Source organism: Oncorhynchus mykiss, chromosome 13, assembly GCF_057628025.1.
Source record: "Oncorhynchus mykiss isolate SJ-2025 chromosome 13, ASM5762802v1, whole genome shotgun sequence".
Lineage (NCBI taxonomy): Eukaryota > Metazoa > Chordata > Actinopteri > Salmoniformes > Salmonidae > Oncorhynchus > Oncorhynchus mykiss.
The window spans coordinates 30,517,246-30,532,292 of record NC_143034.1 but is presented as its reverse complement, the minus strand read 5'-3'; the positions used below and the strand labels follow the sequence as shown (position 1 = coordinate 30,532,292).

The window sequence follows — 15,047 nt, the reverse complement described above, 5'->3', positions numbered from 1 at the left end:
TTGGAAGAGTTCGAGTGTTGGATAGCCACAGCCAGCTAGCCAACATAGCATCCCTCTCTGTTTTACCCGGGTGTTTGAGTAGGCTAAACTAGCTTGCTGTATTTGCTAGCTAAGTGAAAGTAAAAACAATATAACCAAATATAGCTCTCTCTCTCTCTCTCTCTCTCTCTCTCTCTCTCTCTCTCTCTCTCTCTCTCTTTCTCTCTCTCTCTCTCTCTCTCTCTCTCTCTCTCTCTCTCTCTTGCCTCTCCTTAATTTAGGAAGAAATTAATTTGTTCAACTATTGTCTTTCTCTTTGAGTCTACTACTCACCACTGCAGTGCTGGCTAGCTGTAGCTTATGCTTTCAGTACTAGATTCATTCCCTAATCCGTTGACTGGGTGGACAACATGCCAGTTCATGCTGCAAGAGCTATGATAAGTTTGAGGACGTCCTCCGGACGTTGTCATAGTTACTGTGTAAGTCTATGGAAGGTGGTGAGAACCACAAGCCTCCTAGGTTTTGTATTGAAGTCAAATTACCCAGAGGAGGACAGAAGCTAGTGTGATTTTAAGCAATTATAAGTAGGCATTACCTAATAATTGCCTAGTAATTGTCTACTAATTGGTTGATGATGTCATTGGAAACACTTACTTTCCGCCATCTTTTCTACTACAAAACATAGAAGCCAGCTTTTTCGCGTATGTTACTGTTGGGGTGGTGCTTAGATTTTAAAATTTATTAGAATCCCAATTAGCCGACGCCAACGGCGACAGGTAGTCTTCCTGGGGTCCGACTTACTGGAGATGATTGTGAAAATGTCCCTTAAATAGAGTGGATCTAAATGCCGCCCAAATCCCTTTATGGCAATGCATTTTGTACTTTTTCGTAAAAAAAAAAAAAAAAAAGACTTGCCTTCCCTTTGTGACGCTGACGGACGAAAACAAACAAGCCAATGAAATCCCCAGGACAACAGGAGAAAATCAACAGCAACAACAAGGATTCAATCATTTATTTAATCAGCCAGGAAGCATGGCGTCTTGGATCTCATTTGGGGGACCGAGGAGACTTGGGACCAGGAAGTCAGCTGACACAGTACAGGTCGCACTGCTCCGTCTGTTGAGACCCTATATATAGACACCAAATCATATCTGCTTCCAAGAAATCATTCAACTACCAACCACACAGTCCCATTTCCCTCCTAAGCCACAGAGCATTCAATAGAATCAATAACTTCTCAAATGGATACTTAGTCAAGTGGTCTGCAGGTCAAAGTTAATGGGCATTGGAATGTACCCGAACTTGCCTTTTTTTCCTTTCTTTTTAAACGTTTGGTGTACAGACTGATATGTGTGTTCTGTTTCCACTGGCAGATTTCCAACATTTTCAGACAAAGATACAACAGAGTGTAGCTCAGATAAATCACAAGTTTATTTAATTGAGGTGAGGGTTGCGTGAGGGAAGAATTGGTCTCTAGCCTCTTGGACCAGAGAAGGTCAGACTGTAAACTCTGGACTCTGTTTGACTTATCATCATCCTTTATTAGAGTGTGACTCCTGGAGGACATCTGTGTCTTTATATGATTACACCTCTCCAGAATGTCAAACAGCAACTTATCATAGATGAGTACACATCATGCTTTGGAACGGTTGCATCCCATTTGTTCCTCTTTGCTTCCAATGCATACCCTGAAATGGAGAGATTCAGACAAGGGTAGAAATGTATTTTCATGAGCTCTGGTATATAACTGAATATCTTTGACTCCTCCTCTGTGGTAGCACTACCTATGGTGGTTTCTAGATGATTCACACCAATAAACATTTCAAATCAATCAATAATGAAGGCTTCGTTCTGCCATTGTCCATTTTAGCTGCCGAGCAATATGTTCCATGGCTCTTCAGTCTGTGGGTGTAGAGGACCTACAGCTGTCTGTAAGTAAGGGCTGGATGACGGTAGGGAAACCAGTCTTGGAAGGAAGGGGAGAAGTGGTTTGAGCCATCCCCAGGCTCGTGGCGAGGATATTTATCCAGGGAAGCACACTGGGAGAGGGAAGAGAGAGGCAGTTAGTTTGTAAGTTAGCTGCCGACTATCTAACTTACTAATACTACTGTCTGCAACAATGGTGTGACACAGGTGAAAAGCAACGAAACCATCCTGAAAAACTTTTTTTTTGATACTATTACAAACTGTAACTATTTTGTCTATTGAGTATGGAGTTTTCAGGCTGTAGATGTATCTCCTTTAGCACATGGTTCAAAGCCTTTATCAGCTGACACAGGATAAATCAATGTGTAAATATTCCTGTACAGGGAATCGCCAAAGACGAGGTTGTCCTTTGAAACACGTCCCAGAATTCAACTTCAAACAACACAGATGTCCGCTAGAGTAGTGGCAATCACAAAATCACACAGAGACTTGGATCGACTCACCAGTTGCCTAGCCATTGAACTGAGGACATTTTCGACATCCTGGACCCACATCTGTGAAAGAGAGAGAGAGAGGTCGAGGTAGAGAGGGGAAAAGAGAGACCAGGCAGACCAGGGGATGATAAGCAGCTGACACGCAAGGACATGAATCATTCAAAGAGAGCGAGTCGTTGTTGCGAAACAGAATCTCTTTATGCCACATTTTATCACACTAGGCCTAGTTTTGCAAAGGGAGACGTTTTCTGCCTCGCGTAGCCATGAAACATTTAGCCGCATGCTGGATTTCTCCCCAGTAACTGTGCGTACCCTTGGTTCTTGTGACCCGGAAGTCTCAAGTCTTGATGAAGTGACATTTCTAAGTCGCCTCATCACACAGTCACATACTACAAAAACGACATAGCAGAAGAGTAAAACCCTTCCAAGGTAACAATGGAGTGTTGGTAGTTTGCCTGAGATGACAAAACACAGAGAGATTGTGCAGGTGAGAGACGTCTTACTCTGTGGCTCTGTCTCTTCTCTATGCTCCACTCCCTCACGTCTCTCCAGTGCCCTGGCAGGCGAGCACAAGCCACCCTTCTATCCTCTGCTCCAGGCATGCTGAAGAAGCATCCGCTCTCTCCCTTCTGACTCCCAGACAGTCCCTGTCCACTGGTGTTTGGAATTGGCCCAAACAGAGCTGTGGGTTTCTGGCCAGATTACACCCTCTTATCAGTCTCAGGTGACTGACACGGTTTCTGTATTTGCAACTTGAGTCGAGACATTGATACTCTGCCCTGTGTGCTAGAGTTCCTCTGGTTAGGGCAAGGCTCTTTCATTGCCATTCAGTACATCCTGCCCCTAGTCACGACCCTGTAAGGCTAAACCATCTCTGACTTAGTCAACCTCAAATATCTGAAAAGCTACTTCAACCTCAACTAGCTGTGTCATTGGGCTGGCCATGTAACAGAGAAGGCTTTGATCTACGGGAAAGATGATCTATCTATTTATTTCTCTCTGCATTATAAACGATCTGACAAAAGAAAGAGCCATTATTGATGTGAAGACAGATTTAATGATTTACTGTCCTAGCACTGCTGCTGAATCATAATTATGACAAACTGTAGCTATTCATGCGGTTATGTGGATGAGTAATATAGAGAACACGTTTGGAAATCAGAAAAGACTAGACGAGAATAATTGGTCTCTCACCTGTTCCTTTTCCTTCCATACAGCCTGGTCACCTTCCCCGTGTGTTCACGACTGGTTGCTGCTGCCTGAGGATCTGAAAAGAGGAATTTCCAACCAGAAAGTTTAAACCAGTAGACTGTCTTGTATAAGTACATAGGCTGAACTGTGAAACACATGTGTTAGCCATGAGAGTTTAGTGTGCCTAGCTAGCCTGACGCACTGCCACCTGGGGACTAAATTGGTTTTGGCTCGACTCCTGGACACTTGTTTAAAGTATCCACTACTGCAGTCATACCAAGTCTCCGTGTAGTAAATCCAGGGCCCGTATTAAAAATGTGTTTCAGAGTAGGGTCCCTCCTGTCCGTATAATCGTATGCATTATGATCTAAAAGGCAAAACGGATCCTTTAGCAGCAGTCCTACTCAGACCTTTTGTGAATGCGGGCCCCGGAGCCTGCGGCACCTCACTAGCACTAAGCCTAAACTCTTGATTGGGTGGTTATTGATGCCTACCATCCAGGAAGCTTCGCTGGTATTGCCATGGAAACGAAAAGACTAGCCAGCCAGATGCATTTGGGGAAGAGCGGTTCCAGATTCTAATTTGACTAATTTGCTGGATTGAAACCAGAGGGAGCAGGTCTTATACTTTTTCCTGAACCCGTTCCCATAACAAGCCTGTGTCTCTCTCATGCTCTTTCTCCACCTGTTGGAGCGACAAGTGATATGTAGATATGATTCAACTTCCTATCTATTGAGCTTGAGCTCTTATTGACATCACCAGTCAAAAGTTTGGACACACCCCCTCATTCCAGGGTTTTTCTTTATTTTGACTATTTTCTACATTGTAGAATAATAGTGAATACATTAAAACAGTGCAATAACACATATAGAATCATGTAGTAACCAATAAAGTGTTAAACAAATCAAAATATATTTTATATTGAGATTCTTCAAAGAAGCCACCCATTGTCTTGATGACAGCTTTGCATACTCTTGGCATTCTCTCAACCAGCTTCATGAGGTAGTCACCTGGAATGCATTTAAATTAACAGGTGTGCCTTATTAAAAGTTCATTTGTTTGAGCCAATCAGTTGTGTTGTGACAAGGTAAGGGCGGTGTACAGAAGATAACCCTATTTGGTAAAAGACCAAGTCCATATTATGCCAAGAACAGCTCAAATAAGCAAAGAGAGACAGTTCATCATTACTTTAAGACATGAAGGTCAGCCAGTGCAGACAAATTTAAGAACTTAAATGTTTTTTCAAGTGCAGCTGCAAAAACCATCAAGCGCTATGATGAAACTGTCTCTCATGAGGACCTTCACAGGAAAGGAAGACCCAGAGTTACCTCTGCAGCAGAGGATATGTTCATTAGAGTTACTAGCCTCAGAAGTTGCAGCCCAAATAACAGACACATCTCAACGTCAACTGTTCAGAGGAGACTGCGTGAATCGGGTCTTCATGGTTGAATTGCTGCAAAGAAACCCCTACTAAAGGGCAAGAAGAAGAGACTTGCTTGGGCCAAGAAACACGTCCAAATTTGAGATCTTTGTCAGATGTAGTGTAGCTGAAGGGATGATCTCTGCATGTGTAATTCCCACCATGAAACATGGAGGAGGAGGTGTGATGTTGTGGGGGTGCTTTGTTGGTGACACTGTCTGTGATTTATTTAGAATTCAAGGCACACTTAACCAGCATGGCTACCACAGCATTCTGCAGCGATATGCCATCCCATCTGGTTTGGGCTTAGTGGGACTATCATTTGTTTTTCAATAGTACAACGACCCAACACACCTCCAGGCTATTTGACAAATAAGGAGAGTGATGGAGTGCTGCATTAGATGACATGGCCTCCACAATCACCCAACCTCAACCCAATTGAGATGGTTTGGGATGAGTTTGACCGTAGAGTGAACAAAAAGCAGCCAACAAGTGCTCAGCATATGTGTGAACTCCTTCAAGACTGTTGGAAAAGCATTCCAGGTGATGCTGGTTGAAAGAATTCCAAGAGTGTGCAAAGCTGTCATCAAGGCAAAGGGTGGCTACTTTGAAGAATCTAAAATCTAAAACACATTTTGATTCGTTGAACACTTTTTTGGTTACTACATGATTCCATATGTGTTATTTCGTAGTTTGGATGTCTTAGTAATAGCAAAAATAAAGAAAAATTGTTGAATGAGTGGGTGTGTCCAGAATTTGGACTGGTGCTGTACAGTATGCCTACTGTGCTTGACGGTCTTTGATGTAGGTATGCTTTCCCACAGCATCATTTAAACCCCTCTTTGACCTACAGCTTTACTACAGACACAACAAACTTTATTGTTTACTCACAAATTGCAGGTGAACTCCGTTAGAGGCCGAAGAGGATGACAGGTGTATGTTTTAGAAGGCTATGTCGGTCTGGCGTACATCCAACTTTACTGTAGTAATGTACCTGGAACTGATGCCTGACAGGTCGGGGAGCCTCACTTCTCCATGGGCTGCAGTTCTCTCTGCACGTATGCCATCTCTTTCTCCCCCAGCTCATCCGGATGGCTGAAAGGATGGATGGAAGGAGGAGAGAAGAGGAAAGCAGGGGTGGAGCGGTGGGTGGACAGCAGGTGAAAGATCGTATTAGCACAGGAGAGGAGAGTCTGACAGATAAACTCCCACAGCTGAATACCTCTGGGGGTTCTAAGTGTAAGTATGGTGACTGCTCGCCTCTTGGCATGGGCTATCACCATTACCTCAGTGACTCAGTGACTTCCTGCCAGAAAGAGAGACAGATTACTCTGAGGACATGCTTTTTGGTTGCTTTGTTGGTTTTTGAGGGGGATTCTCCTTTTAGCTGCTCAAGCACAGTCCGTTTGGTTCAATGCAAAGTGATGTGTCACTGTTTCGAGGTTGGTGGGTAGCAGTGTTCCACAATCTGCATTGAAAATGTTTGGTCCTTGTAATGTAGTCAGTGTTCAATATACAGAGGAGAGAATTACTACCCGAGCATATGTCAAGCAGCCTGTTTCGCTTGTAATGCCTGTATATGTGTGTGTGCTCGTGTGTGTTTACATGATTTAAAACAAGCCTCCAGAGATTGTACGGCAGGCCAGAGGTTCATAGAGAGAGTGTTAATCAGCTCCAGGGGTAAACAGAAGATCTGTGTCGTTGGGTCTCTGTCCCACGGGAGATGTTTGAATATACTCCAACCGCTCCTGCCACAACCAGCACTATGGCATCTCCATCTGCTGAGCTGATGGGGAATGCTGATGAGAGAATGCTCTTACATAGTGAACTTGGTGGCAGGGCGGAAGGTAGCCTAGTGGTTAGAGCGTTGGGCCAGTAACTGAAAGGTTTCGGGTTAAAATACCTGAGCCCATAAGGTATAAAATCTGTTGATGTGCGCTTGATCAAGACACTTAACCCTCATTTGCTTCATGGGTGTCATACTACTATGGCTGACCCTGTAAAACAACACATTTCACTATGTTTTTATTTAATTGTATTTATTTTGAATCCTAGCCCCCGTCCCCGCAGGAGGCCTTTTGGTAGGCCGTCATTTAAAAAAAAAAAGTGTATCTGGTCATTTTATATTGCTGAAGATGAACTGTTACTAAAAGTGTGTTATTTCTTTGGACTGGTTGTGTGAGAGTAATACTGTGGGGTGGCTGAGGAGAGTCTATAACGTTGTCTGTGTAAGTATGTGCTTGTGGGAAGGACGGTCAGGAGAATGTCCTCAGTGGCCTCTCTCTCTACTCAACTCTCCAGCAACAAGGCTCTCCAAGGACAGTAGTGTGTCACTCTTTATTTGGATAGTCTGGATAGTCCATCTGTAGATTTTCTACAGATGATCATACTATCAACAAACTATCTGTTGATAAGCAACTGCTTGCTAAGGTTGCGGTTTAGGTGGGACAATTGTGCGCTGCCCTATGGGACTCCCAATCACGTCCGGATGTGACACAGCCTGGATAAGGGTTAAGGTTAGGGGTAGGTCTAGGGTTAGGCTTAGTAGATAGTTATTTGAAATGTTACTGATAGTCTGCAAATAGTCTGTAGAGCATCTACAGTCTAAGACTATGACTATCAGATCGGATGGTGAAACACTACAGTAGCACTGTCCCACCCAGTCAAATTGATCACACAATAGAATGCTCACATTGGTCGTACATCTCATGGCGAAAGAACAGGCTGTCCCATCTCCTCCCTGACAAACTGGTTTGAACTCTAATAACGCCATAATGTCTACCCTCAACTTTTCAACTCAAACTTTTCAACCCGATCACAGCCTGTTGCCTTGTTTTGCAGAGTTAGACAAATGTGAGCAGAGAAAGATTATCTCAAAGATTATCTTGACAAGCAATTTAGGGAAGGATTTTAATGGCTTGACAGTAATCCATGAGTCATAATGGTACAAAACAACACGTGAGGCGATGAAAGCTTGGGTCGTTTTTTGTTGTTGTAAACAATCTTATAGCCCAACTTGCTTTGAGTTCAGAGTTGACTGGGAGGCTGGCACACCGGGTACAGGCTGGTATTTGGCATCAGCTTGCCATCCAAAGCACCACATCCAAGCCTCTATAGACAATCCATCCATCATAGTGGTGTTTTTACATTCCTCAAATCTCAAAACAAAATAGCCTCACATACTGAGCTTTCCTTCCTCTCTCAGCTTTGCATGAAGAGATCGTCTGTTATTTAGGGTCTCATGCTGTAGTACCGCAATTGATTTCCTCCCCATGATCTTGAGTTTTATGGCCACCGTGGCGTTAACAATTAATATTTACTAGAAACCTCTGTTTTTTCCCAGAAGGGTTGTTCCAAGAGTTGTCCTTCAACATGACATTCAGCAGGGAACTAACTGAGCACACTTCACACTAACGACGCCAGCTTCGCAGCACAAAATCACCTTGAATCAATTCAAATCTCGACCCCTGGTGTTTTTCACACCACTTAATTGCCTCTTTTCCCAGACTCTGACAGTCACATTGAGATGACATTCAAGGACAGGGAGGGCCTTATTTAGGCTGGGGGGAACTAGAACAAATACATCTGGTGTACTCTGTACTGGCATTATACTCATCACACATAATAGAGACAGAGAGTAGACAAATGATTAGGAGATGACAAATGATTCAAACAAATGATTCGAACTGAAGAGCCCAAGTGCTGGCAAAACGGACTCTTTCTCATTGCAAATCCCACACAAGAATAAAGCCATCAAACAAGACTATAGCCCTCGGACACCAAACTTAGAGCCCCCAACCAGAGCATGATAGGGATTGGAGCTCTCTGTGTAGACCAGTTGACTTTCTCTATGCCAGACACTGGCAAGCAGGGAATGTAAAGGGATTAATTGTGTATCGGTGTGTAGGCTTGGATGTACTCACGGTTTGACTCGGTTGTTGAATCGTCTGCGCAGAATGACTGACAGGGTCGAGATGATCAGGATCGTGGTGCACATGATCAACCTGGCCCACACACCCAGCAGGCAGGCCGGGTCAGCATGAACAGCTCATGGGGGCTCTCTGTCCCACAACCCGGAGGGGCCAAATTAGGGTAGCGTAAGCGTTAGCCTGTTAGCCTGTTCGAGTCCGCTGCCCATACTTCTTTCCTAGACGCCTGCTAAAACCTGGCTGGATTAGCAGGTAGGGATTAGACCAGATGAGATCACTGATACTGTACTATTATAAGCCACTATGTGATGTGTACGCACTTTCTCATGAATCTCTAATTAGACACGTATACCAGTTACATATGGAATTTCTGCTTGAGTCACTGGACTAGAAAAAGTCTCAAGATGAATCATCTTCCTGTTTATCAACCAGTATTATCACTGGCTATCAATGCTACTACCATGATGTGCCCCACTGGAGCCTATATTGACGACTTCCTATATGGAAAACTTTTCATAGGCCCCTGAATGCCAGACCCTTGGCAACATAATGAATCATTACAGGGAAAGGCGCAAAGAAGGGATGGATGCTCTCTGTCCCGGATGTCAATGAATACCATCCTCCCCTGTCTTGTTAGAGTGAGGAGATTGTGAATGTGACCCAGGCATCTCGAGATGGCCATTCTCAAGGTAATCTATCAGCACCGGAGATGTGAAATTCCCCATGTAGGCAGGCACAGACTCCTCGAGGTCTGTCAGGAATGCTCTGAAGCGTGGGTATCGGATGGTTTAGGATTCACATGGGCACTGCCAGGAATGTGAATTCTGCAAGTTATGTGAGCATCTCATCTCTGGCTTGGAGAAGTGTTCCTAATTGTGGAATCCTCAGGTTTCTCCTCCACAGCCCTGTCATGACGGAGAGCCTCTTGGATCCATAAATCACCAAGAGATATGTATCTAAGAACCACTGCCACCTGCATGGTTTTGGTATCTTGCCCCAGCTATTTTTAACCAAGTCTACGTTCTTTTCACTCATATAGATCCACATTCAGATGAGTGAAAGGATGCTTGTTATTATGACATTTCCAATCCTGGTTGAGTGCAGTGACATCAGACTGTTGTTAACATTGCTATTACTTAACCCTATATGGCCCACGTGTCAAACTCATTCCGCGGAGGGCCGAGTGTCTGTGGATTTTCGCTCCATCCTTGTACTTGTAATAAGGTCACTAATTTGTAAGGAACTCCCCTCATCTGGTTGTCTAGGTCTCAATTGAAAGGAAAAAAACAAAAACCCGCAGACACTCGGCCCTCTGTGGAATGAGTTTGACACTCCCTGCTCTATGACCTGGCCAAATGTATCGCAACCTGGTATATTTATCCCTTATTTGACCAAGTTGCAGCAACGACTTGGTCATGAGTTACAGTGGAGAAGAGAGGGGTTCTATGAATCAATTGGAGGCTGTGGGTGATGCGGTAGCCATGGTAGTAAGAACAATGCTTATTAAGTCCTCTCCTCTCGTGACTAGAGAGGACCTGTATGCTGCTAGGAGTTCAAGTACCAACAGGGCCTCTGGATGAGGTTATGTGTGGACATTACCCGTTGTACTATGAGCAGGTTACGTAGCCACATAGGTGATGCATGACGGATCTGCTGCCAAATGCTGTTCTCTTGTCCCTGACACTATTAATAGGCTATTTAATCCCAACATCCCTGCAACTGCTGAGTCAGATAGGTAGGCAGGTGTGTGTGTGTGTGTGTGTGTGTGTGTGTGTGTGTGTGTGCACATACGTGTGTCTGTGTGTGTGTGTGTGTTCTCTTCTCATACGCCGGCACTTCTCACCTTACTGTACAGCTTTGAATGTTGATGTAGGTGCACATGTGTGTTTGTGTCTTTGTTATCACCATGGGAGCCTGTCCAAATGAGTCCCTGACCGTCAGCAGCGCTGGCTAGAATGACAAGCTTGGTGACAAGAGACTGGTCGCCATGGTGAAACGTCACCATCCTGTCAACACAGCACACAGGGGAGCACGCACACTGCTAAATACCACTGGAGATATTCCTCTGCAGATACAGTAGGAGGTGGGAGATGTAGAATCTACTACAGTGCTTTATCATTCAATTAAAACCAAATATCTGGAAGTTTCCATGATAGTGGGAATTCTTCCCGCCAACACTGTAAAACTCCGAGCAGTCATTGGATTTGCATAAATTTACAATAAAGCAAAGTTATAATCACATCTGATGATACAGTACATGATGATATATCGTCAAGAGACCCGGAACACATTGCCGTGTGGAATTTAAAAAAGGATGCCTTCTTCACTGTTTGAAGCTCTCACCGGTGCCCTTTGATAAAAAGCATTGCTCTGGGCATCAACCAGCGAACAGGCACGTTAATTAATCATTGATTAATGACATTTACATCTCATTATTGAATTAGCAGAGTGAAACAGAGGGCCTCGAAAACCCAATACCTCTGTGCACCTATAGGCAAGAGGTCCTGTTGTGCTATTTCAGTCTTCTGCACCAGACTGGAGAAGGGGAGGGAAGAGAAGTAGCCTAGCCTGGTCCCAGATCTGTTTTTGCTCTTGCCAATTCCATTGTTCATTGTCAGTGGGTGACAAGAAGTTGACATGATAGCACAAACAGATCTGGGACCAGGCTACTTCTCTTAGACGGGCACTTTAAGAGACGAGAATAGAGAACTGAGTAGAATTGACAAACTCTATTTAATTCCTAGGAAATTCTGCACAGTCTTGGATAGTCAACACATATGCTCTCGGCAGATATATATCATACACATTCAAATACATAAAACCTACAGTATATGGTCACACATTCAAAGACAGTCCAAACGCCCTGAAACAAGTGTAGGTAATTATCACTTTATTGATAGTCGTTGATAGTTCATTTCACCAGGTCTGCGAAGGTACACGTCTGTAGGAGGCTGTGCAAACATGCTAAAACAGCACAAAACCACTCCCACTGCCCCAGTCAACAAATGTATATAATCATAGTTATATAAAGTATTCCATTCCAAATACATAAACAGATAATTATTGTGTTTTATATATTTAGAAAAATATAAAGTCCAAGCTTTAAAACTCACTGACAAAAAAACAATTCACAACAAGAAGTCCCAGATCTAGTATGTGTGTGTGTGTGTGTGTGTGTGTGTGTGTGTGTGTGTGTGTGTGTGTGTGTGTGTGTGTGTGTGTGTGTGTGTGTGTGTGTGTGTGTGTGTGTGTGTGTGTGTGTGTGTGTGTGTGTGTGTGTGTGTGTTCACGAGAGAGTGTCAGGGAGGAAAACTCTGCAGATGGAGGTACGAGCTTACAGCTGAAGGGAGAATTTAAAAAATAAATGTAGCCATTTTGTGAATTATGGGTGACGTGTTTAATAAAACAACCTGTCGGGGCGGCTCACGCCCAACACAAATACTCCTCCACCCCGAGCTACTCAGACGAACAGAGGAGCCTGACCTCTAACGGGTTTGTACTCAAGATCTGAGGTCAAATGTTTTGCTAGCAGTGTGAGACTGGTGAGTGTATTGTACTGTAGGTGTAATGGGAGAGATCATTTATTATAGACAACAACTTCTACAGTAATCCACCTCATTTCCTCTCATCTACAGCCACTGGTCTCTTGCTGAATGAGTTTGTCATATTGTATTAGCTCAACTTCCTGTGGCGGTTATTTATCAGCCATATAAGCCAACTGTATATCCTTGATCTTGTAACTTTACTGCTGGCCTCCAAAGGAACAACAAAGGAGAAGGCAGTAGAATATGAATAGAATTATATTATTAGCCAAATAGCCATGGTAGCAAAGCAGATAGAGGGACGTTCTCTCTCAGCATTTGGCCAGAGGAAAGAAAGGATGAGAGAGTAGGGGAGATATTTGATGAATGACCAGAAGAGGAAGATCGGAGCCCCATTACTTCCTCATTAATGGTAAATGACAAATCTGAGAGGGACCAGAGGAGTTACTATCCGAGACACAGAGGAGATTGGATCTAAACTGACACTCAAAATCCATTTGTAGTGTTTTCAGGGGAAAAGTCGGGAGCAGGGCTCCAACTTGTGGCACCGTATTGTACATTCCAACCCAACATGGTTTAAACTGTACCAAAGTGCATAGACCTCTTGGTAGGGTTGTAGAGTGCTTAGTATATTAGATATGGTGAAAGATACACTGATGCTACTTCAAAGGGTCCGTTGTATTTCCAGAGACCTCCGGAGTCACTTTCTTAAACCCTTAATGGAGAGTTTAATGAGGAAATGTAAACCAAGTAAATGCTCCGGAAATATTCGCATGTGGGCGGTCAAAGTCGGCAGAGTGGTGTGTGTGTGTGTTTGTGTGTGTGTGTGTGTGTGTGTGTGCTCGTGCATGCATGCTTATAAAGAGGAGATGGCACCTTAACAGTGGTCTGTCAACCTGTGGCTCTGTCCCATCACTTTGAAATTGTTTCTACATTTAAATAGCCATTTGCCGTATGGACAGGGTGTTAGCAGATGGGTGTGTTTGTATAGTGCATGAGATGGGCATGGAAAGAGACAGGGTGTGTTTGTATAGTGCATGAGATGGGCATGGAAAGAGACAGGGTGTGTTTGGGAATCCAAAGTGGCATACATTCAGTGAGCAACAAAACTCCCTAAAATGGAGCCCTTAGTTCCCTTGAAAGCATTGGAGATTTACAATACTACAATGAGGGTTGGATGAGGGCATAGAGAATACACACGCTCACTTACTGTACGCTATACAGACAACACCTCAGGGGCTATACAGACAACACCTCAGGGGCTATACAGACAACACCTCAGGGGCTATACAGACAACACCTCAGGGGCCATACAGACAACACCTCAGGGGCTATACAGACAACACCGCAGGGGCTATATAGAAAACACCTAAGGAGATATACAGACAACACCTCTGGGGCTATACAGACAACACCTCAGGGGCTATACAGACAATGCCTCGGGGGCTATACAGACAACGCCTCGGGGGCTATACAGACAACATCTCAGGGGCTATACAGACAACACCTCAGGGGCTATACAGACAACGCCTCGGGGGCTATACAGACAACATCTCAGGGGCTATACAGACAACACCTCAGGGGCTATACAGACAACGCCTCTGGGGCTATACAGACAACATCTCAGGGGCTATACAGTAAAGTACACACAATGAGTCAGCAGGGAGAGGGGAAAGACTCCCCCAAAAGTTGAACACAACAAGATATTCTATGAACAGTCTCAGCCCTAAAAATCTCCCCTGCTATCGCCCCTCACACTGCCGAGCTGGAGAGCTGCACCCAGCCAACTTCTGCGTAGGCGCCCGTCACATGCCAGTACACCGCCCCCATCAGTTTGGTCCACACCATTTGCACTTCTGCCGTGAAGAACTCTGGGAAGTCCTCCGAGAACACCTCCAGCATTACACCACACAGGATCTGAGAGATGGAGAAATGGAGGAAGTGAGATAAGCACTGGGGAGAAAGGTGAGAGGAAGAGGATGGCAAGATGTAAAGAAAAATACAAATTGCCAGATGAAAAAAAGAGAGTAAAAACACCCTCAAAGCCTTTCCAGTTGAAACAGAGCAACGCAACTTCAGTCAAAACCTTTCAGAGGGGCATTATGGACCATTATGGACAGACAAGCCACGCTCTCTCACCTTAAAGTACATAGGCTCCACCTTGTGTTTGACAGCATGCGCCTTGCCCACCAGAGCCAGAACAGAGGACACTTTCTCTGGGTCGTGGAGGTTCTCCACCACCTTGTTGATGGCGCCCATCACCTGGCGGGCGTGGTGCCTCAGCTGGACACTGCGCTCCATCTCCTCTGGGTCATCCATGTCCTGAAACTGGCTGAAGTACTGCTTGGCCGACGGGAAGTTCACAAAGAACCTGGAGGACAGAAAGAGCAATTACCATTCTTACTCTGTGATTTTCCTGGAACTTCTGGTGTCAAGGTTAATCTATGGCTCTGAGTAGAAGTTAGTGTACTCATAATATCATAACACCCACAGAACGACCGTGCAATCAAACAATATCAGGGGAAGTCCAAGAAACTGGGGGACAAAAGAGTCCGGGTTAGAGTTA

General features: G+C 44.4%; 1 long non-coding RNA gene and 1 further gene across 4 annotated transcripts; both read right to left on the bottom strand.

Annotated features, from left to right (window-relative positions):
- Positions 1-1,388: 1,388 nt before the first annotated feature.
- Positions 1,389-9,205, bottom strand: LOC110485949 (uncharacterized). Of its 3 annotated transcripts, none has more exons than XR_002468013.3 (5): positions 8,934-9,205; positions 5,902-6,105; positions 3,594-3,666; positions 2,409-2,459; positions 1,389-2,018 (listed from the first exon to the last, which is right to left on the bottom strand). It is a non-coding gene; the product is annotated as an uncharacterized LOC110485949 (long non-coding RNA). The 3 variants fall into 3 exon arrangements; XR_002468014.3 differs by having other exon boundaries at positions 6,005-6,105; XR_016485809.1 differs by lacking the exons at positions 3,594-3,666; positions 5,902-6,105; positions 8,934-9,205 and adding an exon at positions 2,903-3,091.
- A 2,610-nt stretch (positions 9,206-11,815) lies between these two features.
- LOC101268942 (transforming growth factor, beta 1a) lies at positions 11,816-12,136 on the bottom strand (the record flags this gene model as incomplete). The annotated part of the gene is given in 1 exon segment (NM_001281366.1): positions 11,816-12,136. The product of NM_001281366.1 is annotated as a transforming growth factor, beta 1a (mRNA).
- Between the last annotated feature and the right edge of the window lie 2,911 nt (positions 12,137-15,047).